This window comes from Lissotriton vulgaris, chromosome 11, assembly GCF_964263255.1.
Source record: "Lissotriton vulgaris chromosome 11, aLisVul1.2, whole genome shotgun sequence".
Lineage (NCBI taxonomy): Eukaryota > Metazoa > Chordata > Amphibia > Caudata > Salamandridae > Lissotriton > Lissotriton vulgaris.
In genome coordinates, this window is record NC_141699.1 from 262,873,181 (window position 1) to 262,886,573 (window position 13,393).

At 47.5% G+C, this 13,393-nt stretch overlaps 1 protein-coding gene across 1 annotated transcript in view; it reads left to right on the top strand.

Annotated features, from left to right (window-relative positions):
• Positions 1–13,393, top strand: part of TBC1D10A (TBC1 domain family member 10A) — a 434,628-nt gene that overhangs the window by 293,185 nt on the left and 128,050 nt on the right. The window lies entirely within an intron of this gene.

Sequence of the window (13,393 nt, forward strand, 5' to 3'; positions counted from 1 at the left end):
TGCTTGTTTTCATTTGTTCTCACTTGTAGTCACTAACTCCTATTACTATTACACATGCTGCTCATTTCCTGGGTACGAACTGTAAAGCTTGAATGTGTTAGTTAATGTCCTGTTCTATGGCTGATGCTCTTTCTCAGTGTTGTGTGCTTCAACTTCAGCTTGAACGTCAGATCTCAACAGTAGATCACAGATTAAATATACTTCCATACCTGTATATCTGCTGTAGGTTTGATTTCGGCCAACCTTGATTGCACAAATGTACAAATTAGGCGTCTCTTGCATTTTCTATCGAATATGCACTAACCGTAATCCAATGGGGGACTTTACCACAAAAGGTGGGACATCAAGGAAGAATTGCATCTTTACTCCTATCGTTACTGAACACCTTGCTATTACCAGATAGAAAGGAATTTGACATGGTCACCGGCAGTATTGCTAATGTCACCAACACTCCCATGGTTAGTTCCCTTCTATCATGAAAGAATCAAGCTGAACAGCCTGACCTCTGCGCACTGTAACTTTTACCCCACTGGGTTAAATTATGCACATTATGCAACGTTTTTCAAAAAATTAAAACACCACAAGCTGTGATTTGATTGCATCCAACTGTATTTTCAAATCATAATAAGAGATTACATTTAACTTTCTCATGAAATTCATTCATTGGAATGAGAAGTTTTTCTTCACGTCAAAAAAATAATAATAATTTCCATCTTACAATTTATGGCCAAAAGTTATCATGCCCATAAATTGTAAGATGGAAATTATTATTATTTTTTGAAAAACGTTGCATAATGTGCATAATTTAACCCAGTGGGGTAAAAGTTACAGTGCGCAGAGGTCAGGCTGTTCAGCTTGATTCTTTCATGTTTGTTCTTCTCGACGCAGCATGGGCATTGCGTCCTCCTCTACAGCACGCTTAGATTACTAGAAAAAAAGTACAAATAAATTTTCTTGTTTAAATTGGAGTGCCTCTTCCACTACTACTAATTCTTGTTTAGTTCCCTTCTATCCTCATGCCTCCCACTTGAGAAGTATGCCAAGACTGACTTGTGAAGATGGCTCTCCCTGTAGCTACCCAACTAATCGTCCACCTCCCGCCTGATCTAACTTGTTGACTATATCTTACCCTTCATATTGATCCTATCTTACTAGCCTGGCCACCACCTAATGCATGACATTCTCACTAGGGTGACTACTGTTGAGTCATGCTTCCTCCCACCTGTGTATATCTTCTCCTTTCAGTATCATCTGTAAGTATAGTCTTTGTTCATATGGTCTTCCATGAGTCCCAGTAGTTCCTTCACAACTTTTAGTTTCTCTAAATGGAGTACATATTTCCTATAATAAATATTTTGCAAGATTTTAACTCTGTTAATTTGTTGTTGGTCCTGTGTGCATCATACTTCCCTTTCTCCTTCTCCAGCCTATTCTTGTGTTCAGTATTGCGACGTCCCTTGAGAGCCTTGACCACTCTTGACTAAACAGCCTTCAGCTCTGTACTGATTTCACCGTCTTCAAAGGAGGCGTTGAGCATTCTGGGAAGTGGACATGTGTACTTCTGTGAGGTTTTGGAAATTGATGGGGAGGTAGGTGTCAAAAATGGGTGAACAACATTCATATCTCCATAAGGCAGCTCCTACACAGTGCTCAACAAACGTTTTCAGAGAGTGTCACAACTAAGCACACTTTCCTTGCTAACTGCAGCAATTCTGCCTTGTCTTTGTGGTATTCTTACACCGGTTTTGACAGTAAAAGAAGTTATCTTATCAGTGTTCCTTGTTAAGGAGTGCTTTCGTGCTCCGCTGCAAAACAAATTAAGCTCCAGTACATACATAGACTTCGTTCTGGTTAAAACTTAAGCCCAGAAGGCCCATTTCCATAAGCCTTTAAATCCTAAAATTGTTTTTTCTGCCTCTTCAGTCTGGATCCCTCTGTTTTGAGCAAGTAGAGACCAGTACTCTCAACGTGTGAGTACCTGTCACCTTGCAGTCCGTTTGTGTCTGGAGCTTTATGTATGTTAAGATCTTTGTGGTTCCTTTGTAGGAGGAAGGCAATATGACCAGTTGAACTGGTGCTTGGATTGACCAGGTTAATATGACAGTGTTTGGCAAATAGAGAATACGAGATCTATAGCAAGAGCTGCTAATAACCCAGATAGGAGACAGGTTCTCAATCTGTGTAAGTCTGAAACGCTCCAAGCCTGTTTTGCTTTCTTCTCGAATATGCTTACATCACAAAAATGTGTTTCCTTGGCACACCCCGATTGAGTTTCCATAACCCACTATTACTACAGATGGTTGTCTAGAGCCCATTTTGAGATGATCAACAGGAGGGAATGTACATATCAACACACTGGTGTTTATAGAAATCTGTTGTTACTGAAGTACCCGCCAATTCACCAAGGTTATTCAGATTTACAGCAGCAGCATTGTGGCACTGTTCTACCTGGACAAACAGAGACAGTGCAAAGAGACCAGGAGAGCCTGAGATTAGACTCTTGCGCATAGTATTACCCTGCTCTTGTGTAGAGAAGTGCCTGCTAAACGAGCATAACCACAACGACACAGTTGGTAGTTAAGTTCCTCAATCAAATATTTTGAAATTGGGCTAGTCCACAGAGCAGACTCATCGGTTTTCCAACTTTACTGAGTGGGAGTGATAATTATATATTGGTGCCTCTAGTTGTGTTTGGCCAAGCTTTCATTTAAGCTCACTGCTTAGAAATGTTTACTGTTTTGCCAGTGTTTTATTTTAATAGTGGCTTGTACTCCAGCTGCAGTATATAGGACCGTGTTTCAGAAGGTAGAACTACAGATTATTATTGTACAATAACCTCGAGCTTGGCCACTCACAAATCACAGTAAATAGACTTTACTTGGACCATTTGAAATAATAGGGACATCAGAAGGCTCTAATCCGAGATTGGTAAATAGTCATACAAAAAAAACATTGATCATAATCTATAGATTCCTTTAGCAAGCAAAATATCACTGCACAAAAAGTATAATACACCATAGATATGCATTTTTTTTATCTTACACTGTAGGGGGCTGAAAGGCAAAGTGTTCAGAGGAGCATGTACTAACGCCCCTCCCGATTGCTACCACTGACACTCTCCCGAAATAACACGCTCACCAGCAGTAACCAGAACTGCTGCTTAATTACAGAGATCTAATAAATGAGACTTCCAATATACCTTGCCCCACGTTTTACTTTCGCCTCAATAACAAGAGGTGGTGTAGCCCTTATTTGCAAGGACTTCCTCCCTATTGCCTTGCCACTCCCCCCGCCACACTGAAACCAAACAACTGCATGGAGCAGCCAACCCAGTCTCTTGACATAATCTCATTGACTGAACTACCACGCCTGACATCCCCCTTTCCCCTGATGCCCTCCTGCCACACCATTGATACAGTGCTCCTCTTTGGCATCGCCACCTTGCTTCTGGACTCGGACCCTCTAGCGTGTTCTGACCACTAATCTTTAACATTCTCTGCCATCATTGCTGCCCATGCTCAAAACTCCTTCCTGCTCCCAAATGCCCTGGAAATAAGCTTTTTCTGAACAATTTAAAGCCACTCGCATTGGCAACATCAGATGCCCTCTACCCTCTCCACCAGTGCGACCTACAGCCAGCTCACTCCCCTCTTAACCCTCTCTGCCAGCTCTGATCTAGCAACCTGGAGGACCGGCCTCTCCAGTTCCACCCCAGCCTTAATAACCCCAAAGCTGCTGCTGCTTCCGTACGGCCACCTGGTGGGATTCAGTGGTCAAAATAGTTCGAGCCTGCTGGAGGAAAGTTTGATCAGACTATTGCAGAGCCATCTTATATTCAGAATCCAGAAATCATTAACCAATCCATGGAACTATTTAAAGTCATCTACAACTTCCTCAGGCACATGCCGCTTGAAATGCACATCATGCTTATCAAAAACATTTACTAGAAACAACAATTTATTTCTCGCCTAAGTACAAAATGTCTAAAATGACATTCATGTCCAGACAAAAATCACATCTTCCCACCTGTCAGTCCTTTCTACCTACCTCTTCATTCCAATCCAGTCTTGAACCCACCACCACTGGCCTAGCAGATTTTTCAACTCCAATACGTCTGTCCCCCTCCCAAGCCTTAAATGAGGCCATGCCTGCGTCTCTCTCAAAAGAAAGTGCAACCACTTGCAAACCTTACACATTGTTTTATTCTCTGCAGTGGTACCAGTGGCCTTTAAACAGCCACCATCCTATCTCTCTTCAAGAAACATTGATTTGAGCCCTCCAGCGTCACTTCCAAGGGGTTCAAGGCATATCTGCCACTTTACTGGGTTCTGGAACAACCTGTGGTCCAACAAATCTAGTTATTTGATAGCCACGAGCATTCTTGGCCCCTGCCAATCTGGGTATTGCTGTAGACGCCATGCAGACCTCCCTGATCACAGTCTGAGGAAAATTCCTTTTCGTGGTTGGCATTGCACCTAATTCATATCCTCCTTAGAATGTCAGCTGTGTTTGACACCACCCGACGACAGCCAGGTCAACAGGCTCACCTGCAACTATCCGCGTTTAAAGCACCACAAACTGATCAATATCCATCCTCCTTAGCCATTTCTAATCATTCAGGCCGGGCCTCTACACTTCCTCTGACACCTTGTCGCGCGAGACATCGTCGCACATATTACATCTCAAAGTTTCCCTCCTGATGCTCGCAGGGAGCCTATCCCACCCAAATGTCCTTAAAAATAAGCAGGCCCAAACATGTTCCCACGTGAACTTTTTTAATTATGCTGCTGAGTTTCTGAAACTGTGTCGACAAGGCTGACGTCATCATCTCGAGCCTGCGCCACCTGCCCATCTTAAGCTCGCTTGAACCTACGCTTTCACGTGGACAGCAACGCTGTCATGTTCATGTGCACCATAAGTGGTATTTTGACCACAGATGCCTCCTTCCATTCACAAGTATGGGTTGTTACCTGTCTCGGTGGCACACCAGTTCAGAGGAGACATGGCAGCCCGAAGGCTGGACTGCGTGCGTGCCTAGAGCGGACACCAGCTGGGGTGGAAATAGATTGATTGTTGTTGATGCTCTACAGGCAGACCAGCTGTGCTTTACCTCCATGTTACCTCAGAGTTGTGGTAGGTTTGACCCTCTACCTCATTTAGAGCGGAGGTGGAACTGTAGTTCAAAACCAGCCGTGGAACATACATTACAAGGTTGAGTGTCTGTTTCAGACATGTCGCGTGCCCCTCGAACGACCGAGGGGAAATAAACTCGGGCTTCATTTGTGTACCCCGAATACTCTTTTTGGCGGCATTGGAAGGCTGCAGTAAGTTGGCGTTTGCTTTATGAATTTGGTTGCATTAGGAAGAAACGTAGGACTTCAGCATGAACTTGGAACGACCGAAAGTGCGAAGTAATGTTTACTTTCTGAATAAGGACCAGTAATGTTTAAAGATTAGTCACCAGTGCCACCTAGTGGGGCTGTTATGTAGCTACAGGAGCTTCCTGCATATATTGTCTTCTATATTATAAATGAAAACCACAAACGCGGGAAAGTACATTTAGCTCATAATATAGGGTGACTAACTAACATAGGTGCAAATTCAGGACGGTGAGTGTAAAAATTCAGGACAAAGGGACTAAATTCAGGACAAAAATTCAGGACAAAAAGTCAAAATTCATGACAAAACTTCGGGACAAAATGTACGTTTAACAGACACGTTAGAGGTGGTCGTGCAATAGTATATACGTAAGTACATAAACAACCACCTAAGTACAAGTCTAAATAAGTTTATATTAGGTTGAGACAATCATGCACTTCACGTTTTTTCAGTATGGCCGCAGCTTGCTACCTTAGACGATTCAAAATTCGCATCTCGCTCCAGCAGGTACATTAGTCACCAGACCATGGTGAACCACACCTGAATATAAGTTAGGCCGCTTTTATTGTTGATTGAAAACTACTGGATATACAAGGAACTTTGCAGTGCCAGCCCCAAGTAACAAAACCACCCTCCACCCCCTTTCCAGCCTCCCAGGGAAACATCCGATGCCCGGTCCGGCAAGATTTCACTATGACCCTGCACATAGGCAGACAGAAAACGTAGAAGTCATGAGTCATGCATGATGCACAGTGCCAGGATGTGAGGTGACTTTGACATAGTGTTGTTACCAGGGCTTTAAGTGGTGTAAACAAAATGGTGGGTCTCTTCAAAGGGGGTGTTTAATGTAATTAAGAGCGTGGTTTAAAACACCTAGGCTACAAATCTGCGCTCAGCATAGTGTTGCGCCTGACTGGTATTATGTTATTTCTGTCATTGCATTCATATATATATATATATATATATATAATACAGCAAGTATCATTACACCAACAACAAGCCAGGACTATTGGCTTTGTCAATGGTTGCTAGTTCCTTAAAACAAAAATAGCAGCAACCATGGCTTTGTTGAATATTATATTGAAAATAATTCAGTTCTAAAATGACCAGACAGTGAAAGACGATAACCTGTTCCTTTTAACTTATTTTTAAGGCTTCATTAAATAAACAGTTTTTTCACGTTGCAGCATTGGCGTTTTACCTATTTTCTAAAAGATTGCCCTGTTGTACACCGAGGCTGGAGGAGGCCTCCACATGCTGCCACACCCCAGACTGACCCATTGCCATTCTGTATGTGGCAATTAGCCGGCATACAGAATGACAATGGGCAGGTGCGGCTGCTCTTGTGCTCCAGGAGGAGTGCGAAGCGCCAGCATCAAGGGGGGGCGGAGGGGGGGGAGGGGTGAGGCCTCTCACAGGGGAGCAGCGCTGCTCCCCTGTGATGGGCAAAATTACGGACAAAAGGCGTCCGTAAAAGGGATCCTCGCGGACAACGGACGTGAGGTCCCAATTACGGATGGTCTGTGAAATTTACGGACGGTTGGTCACCCTATCATAATATCTGAAATGTTGTGCTTAATACCTGCCAACTTGAAGAATAATCTCGCAGTGTGAGGAGGGGGGGGCGAGGCCTCGTGCCGAGAAGTACTTACGAGGCACTTTTGAATGCCACCCCGTAACTCGCACAAAAATCCGTCCGCCCTCCTGCCAAACCCCCCCCCCCCCCCCACCCCCTTTCCAAAAACAAGGCTTAAGGCTAGCATGGCTTTAAAATCTCAATACAACAGACAATCATGTGCAGGAACCACGTAGATCTGACCTTGTTGCAACATCGACATTTGTTGTTGTTTTTTAAATGTATCTTATATAATCTTCATATCCCTGGGTGCTGGTTGATGTCTAGGCATGTTTCTTCCATATATATCACCACTTACAGCAACACCATCGTTGACTGTTTTTTTAAAGCAAAGTTTAAATCATTCCATTTACCGAAACATAGAAGTTTGATGCCAAGAAAAAGAAAAGCAAACTGCCCTGGTTCATTGTATGCAGCTTTTGTAAAAAAAAAAAAAAAGACTCATTGTTTCAGTGAGCAAAGCAAATGAGGAACAAACGGTGATACAGCGTGTGTGCGAGGGAAGCGATCAAACGCAGTCTAACTTTCATTGATGACGCCATGCATGTCTGTGTTTTTCTGTCTGCAATCAGCACAGCAAAAATGCATTGGTAATGTGCTGCTCTCGAAATCACACATACACTTTCTACCACTTCAAGCTTATCTCCCACACATCCCTTCGCACCTGTGTGCTCTTTTCACGTTACCTTGCCTCTCCCATGGCCTGTGCAACATCTGCTCTCACCCACCAAAACTCTCAACGTCCACGAAACACACTAAAGTTCGGAGGATGTTAGAAACCTACATCAAAGAGGATAAGCTGACAGACCGGAGGAGCAGGGCCATATAAAGAGAGCGATAAAGAGACGCGCTCTGTGATGGGGGAGGGGCGCTCTGTGAGGAGCGGCGCAATTTTAAACCAGCATTTACAATGCAATGGTCTCGGCATTATTAAAGGTAGAGCTATTGGCATTGCTCATGACATTTTTTTTTTAAAATCATAAATAAATGGCATTGTCATTTAAATTGTCAATAGCTTAATAGTTTGCATATGCGAGACCTATTGCTTTGGCACCCACACACAGGGGGCAGGGGCAGGAGAGCAAGCACAACGAACGAGGGGGCAGGGGCAGTCCAGCTTGTGTACTTTGCATCTGGAGTGCGGGGGGGGGGGGAGATTCAAGAGTTGGCCCAGCCTGGCACCATACACTTGTCTGTCCCACGTGCACGCCTTTGGTGTGTCACGCTGGCTCCGATCCACACGACTGTCCCACGGATACATTTGTTCAGAGTGGCAAACTGTTCCACAACCCGCCCACGGCCATGTCTTCCGAGATCCCACGTGTCTCCCCCTCAAGCACGCACGCATGTACCTGGGCCCAGGGCTGGCCGGGCCTCCGCTCACTCACACTTTGGTTTGTCCTGTTCCCATCATGCACTGGGACAGGAACAGACTAATTTGCATACAGCCAGGTTCTGAAACTGGGATGGTGCAGTGAGCTAAAAAACGGTGTTGGATCTAGCCCTGATCTTTTGACTGGGTGAGAGCTTTCTGCTTAATTCAGAGACTCTGTCCCTCACCACCCCTTTTTGTAAATATTTTTGTCCACCCTAAGCGTGGAAGGGTATTCTCAGATGTGAGACCCTTGCTCATTGCACCATCAGGATTCAAGCAAACCGGGACGAAGACGGCTGTAATGCCAGAAACCGGTCCCCGGGAGCTTGTTTCCTTCCCAGTGTAAGAATTGGCTTCTGTAGTTTGGTTTGTCCTGTTCCCATCATGCACTGGGACAGGAACAGACTAATTTGCATACAGCCAGGTTCTGAAACTGGGATGGTGCAGTGAGCTAAAAAACGGTGTTGGATCTAGCCCTGATCTTTTGACTGGGTGAGAGCTTTCTGCTTAATTCAGAGACTCTGTCCCTCACCACCCCTTTTTGTAAATATACACTCACACTTCGCGGCAGGGGATGGAGCCAGGAGGGCACTGGCGGAGATCACACTATGAGTCAGATGTTCCTTCGCTTGGCGTCTGATTACATCAAGGGAGGAAGCACGTTACGAACGTCGGCTGAGAGTGGATGCCACAGGTGGCGACGAGCGGCTCGGGCACCCTGCGGGCCAGGAGCCATTTAAAGTTTGTACAACACTCTGAAGGGGAGATGCTGCTACCCTTGCAGCCTGTGCCCCTGCTAGGTCAGGGCACTTGTACCACATAGCATATGGCACTGCCAGGGTACATGTACAACTGAGAGCTGCCCTTGTGGCACTGCCAGGGCACATGTACCACCATGAGATGCCCCTGTGGCAACGCCAGGGCACATGTACCACCGAGAGACGCCCCCGCAACCTGTGGCACAGCCAGGGCACTTGTACCACTGTGAGATGCTCCCGTTGCACTGCCAGGGGACCTGTACCACTGAAAGGTGCCCGTGTGGCACTGCCATGCTCTTGTTATCCAGGACCCTTGCTTTGTTCAACGGCCTGCCTCTTTAAAGCCCCCGCCTCCCCAGAAGCCCCCACACCACCCCGTCTGACTAATCCCCAGAGCCAAAAGCTAAAAGGCTGGAATTCAATCCGAGCTTCAAAAACTAACATTACATCACTGCCGAGGGCAGCACTTAAAGACACAGCGGCGGGAGGGCGGCCGGTGGAGGAGGGGCTCGGGGACAGTGGGACCTGTGCTGGGACAGAGCCGTGCGCAATCTGGGCACTGTGTAAACTCTGCTCGGGCAGCGGGCCCCAGTGTGCCAGGGCGGCACAGATTTCTCCAAGTAGATGGAAACTCAACGACTGTTGGGCCGGGTGGAGAGAACGGCAGACTGCAGAATCAGAAGGGAAATCACTGCCGGGAGAAGAGGGCAGCCGAGGAGGGCTGTGCCGGCCAGGAAAGCGCCGGGCAGCAGGAGACCCCGGACGATGGCAGTTCATGGATAGAGAGGGCAATGAGACGGGAGTTAGGACTGTCCAGAGTCCCGGGGCAGTGACGAGGCTTTGTCCGCTCCGGGCAGTGTGCTATTGTAGTGGGAAGACTGTCTTAGTAGTAGAAGACACCAGAGAGTGGTGGGACAGTGAGTGGGGTCTGTCCACCCTCTTGCAGCCCAGTGTTGAGGCTGCAGGGAGGATCAGACAGTGTTATTAGGGCAGTGGGACAGATCAGAGTGAGCTGGGACAGTGAGTAGGGTCTGTGCACTAGGTGCCCAGTTCGAGGCTGTAGGGCACTCTTGTACCCGGGCAGTAGGGCAATCCCTGCCCTGCGGGGACAGTCCTGCCTCCTGCTCGGGTTTCAGGCTGCTCTTTAATTAGAGGGGGAAACAAGTTTTAACAGAAGCAGACACAGAGCCTCGCATTCCGGGCGGGGGCTGAGGTGGCGCCAAAGGGGATCCAGGCTGGTGGGGGAGGGGCAGCTAACCTCCACATCCCCCTCCGGCGGATTAAAGTAGGGCGGCAGAGATCAACACCCCCCCAAATACATACATAGTATTGATATGGAGAGGCTGAAAAAGCCCCCGGAGGAATTATGTAAAGCGGAGGATCCTTTGCCTCCTCTCCATATAAACATACATGCACACACAGGGAGGGGGGTGTAAAGGTGTTTTCACCCTCTTGCTTAAGAGTGGAGGCACCGCTACCCGGGGGGCACTGGGTTTGTAGCAACACTGCCTCCCAAGGACACCCCCTGTACGGGATCTGGTGCGAGAGGAAACAAAGTTTGTGCTGTCCCCAGGCCTGCAGGGGGCCGAGCTACAGCTCCCTCGCCGGGATGCGGAAGTTTGGGAGTTTCTTTGTGGCCCCCCGGATCGCGGCCCCGCCCCCATACCGGAGTCCCCGGGGGTCTTCAACGCTCGGCTCCCGGATCCTGTGCACTCTCCTCAGCCCCGCTCAGGTCCTCATCCCGCTCAGTCGCTTCGGTCCTCGCTTCTCCTCTCGCTCGTTAAGAGACACGGAAGAGAAGGCAAGCCGTGAGAGAAAGGGCAAGGTGAGGACATGAGAGGGGAAAGAAAGGCAGAGACAAGGGGAAAAAGGGAACATGGAGAATAAAGATAAGTAAAGGAAGGGAAGAAAATGATGGGAAATACATATGTGAAAATATAGGTAAAGGAGAGTTTCTGAATCGGGGGCGTGTTTTTGGGTGAGTGACGGATGACGTCACAGATAGAAAGAACCTAAAAAACACGCCCGAATCCGAAAAAGACAGGGCTTAATCGGAGTGACGCTCCTCTCCTCCAATGGCTGGCTAGCATTTACGAGGCCAGCCAATGGAGAAGAGGGGCGGGTTCAAACCCCCTAACTTAAAATCATTAAATCTTCGGACCGAACTGCGCAAGCGCAGCCTACGGTCCTCGAGCAGCACGAGCAGAGCGTGCACTTGCCATCCCGCCTGAGAGCGGAGGACCGCCCGGCTTTGGCCGATCCTGTCTGCATGGGGGTGCCATGGTGGCAAAAGTTTGAAAAGACGATACACTGTACCAGCAGCAGTTTCATGTTCCAGCTGGCTGTCTCAGACTGCACGGTGTGGAAATAACTGCCATTACTTCAATGACTGGGAAATAAACGATTTCAATAAACACGGAGGTTAGAGCATGATTCTGACCCAGCGTGTGTGCGCAAGTGTGATGACGTAAGCAGGCATGAACTCGCGTGTTCCCAAAATTAAATAAAGTAGCGCAAATACTTTTTTTTAAAGAATTAATAAAAATATACAACGGAAGAAAGGTTGAGGGAGGGATGCAACGGGGTGTCTGGAGCGATGGATAGTAGCATACGAGGGGACGGGAAGAAGCATACACTTAAATACCCGTGATAGGAAGAGACAGATGGCAGCTGACATGGCAGGAGCCACAAGACGTGCGTCCGAGTGGTGCTAATGACCAGTGAAAGACGATGACTGCGCACGTGCACTCTCACATGAACGCAAGCTCTAGGCCAGCCAGCAGCACTTTAAAAACTTACCTACTAAAGTCTCTCCGAGCAAAAAAGCTTCCTGACTCAGGTGCCTATGTCCTGGGGTGTATTCACGACCTTTAATAGACTTGGGCATTTAACCCCTTCCATGCTGGTGACGGAACCGCTCCGTCACCAGCCTCGGTCGCGCTGTGCTGATGACTGAGCGGTTCTGTCACGGCCCGTTCGACGCGCCTGCGCGGCGAGTTCTATTGAGCGGGCAGGGCCATGACTGAACCGATCCGTCACAAGCACAGCGCGCCTGAGGCTCGTGACGGAGCGGTTCCGCCACGAGTATGGGAGCGCCGCGCAGCTCCCCCATCCCCCCTAGCGCTGCGGCGGAATTGCCGCTGCAGCAAAGGTGTTAAAAGCTTATGAAAATGAGCTGGAAAACCAGTGGTTTTCAGCTTGTTTTCCCTTTCACCGTGTGATACCGGCTCCTCACCCGGAGACCCTGCTATGGGAGCCTGTATAGTGTATCACACAGTGGCGCCGTGTGAGTTAGCAGGTATGGTGCTTGTATTTTTTAAACTTACTTTAAAATTCCTAAGATCATTTTAAAGTGGTGATTGAATCTGGGTCAATGTCCGCATTTTATGTCTTTTAATCATGTGCACCTTCGCTAAAGGTTAAAGCTGACTGTGAAAAATGAAGTATTTTTGTGCGATTTTACCGGTTTCTAATCATTTTCAATCCCTTGTGAGGAAACTGAAGCACACAGGAGTTTAAGATTTGCCTGGATTTACAGTTTGTGCCGCCGGTGAAGCTGAAATGAGAACTTTAGCGTCTGGGTTCCATGGCGGACTGCTGACTAGGCCCACATCCCCTGAGAGACCGCCGCCTCCCTCCTTCCTTTATCCCCTCGCCTAGGACCCAGAGGTACAGGAACATATTATTTTAAGCAGGCACCCAAATAGATCATCTGACACGTATGTGTTCTATATAAATAACTACTATTAACCATGCAGTCTTTGGTCACATTTCGCAACAAGGAAGGTAGTTGTGTAAACTGTGGGAATGTTGCCTAGGAGCACCACAAAGTTAGACAAGATCAGCGCTACGATCTTCAAAGCCCGTTGTATGTGTGTGGGTCCTAGCAGAGACGCCCACACGCTCCGCTCGTTCCATGGACACCCCTTGTGGAGCATGCAGGGTGCATCAATTGTTTGCATCCCCCATTAACCCCTTCCCTGTTCGCCCCCCACCACCTGACCCCAGGTGACGATCGCCACATTACTTGAAACTTTATTCTACTGCGGATGGTTACATGGAAACCAAGATGGCGTCTGGCGTCTGGACCCTGTTCAGCTGCTTTTTCAGTCAAACCTTTATGGTGTCAAAAAAATACATACCAGTGGAACAAATGTGCTGCTGCAGTGGTTCCTCCACCTAGATAATGTTCAACAGCTGTTCGATTCGAGCCCTTGAGTATTGCTGCAAGCAAGTCACCTTTTT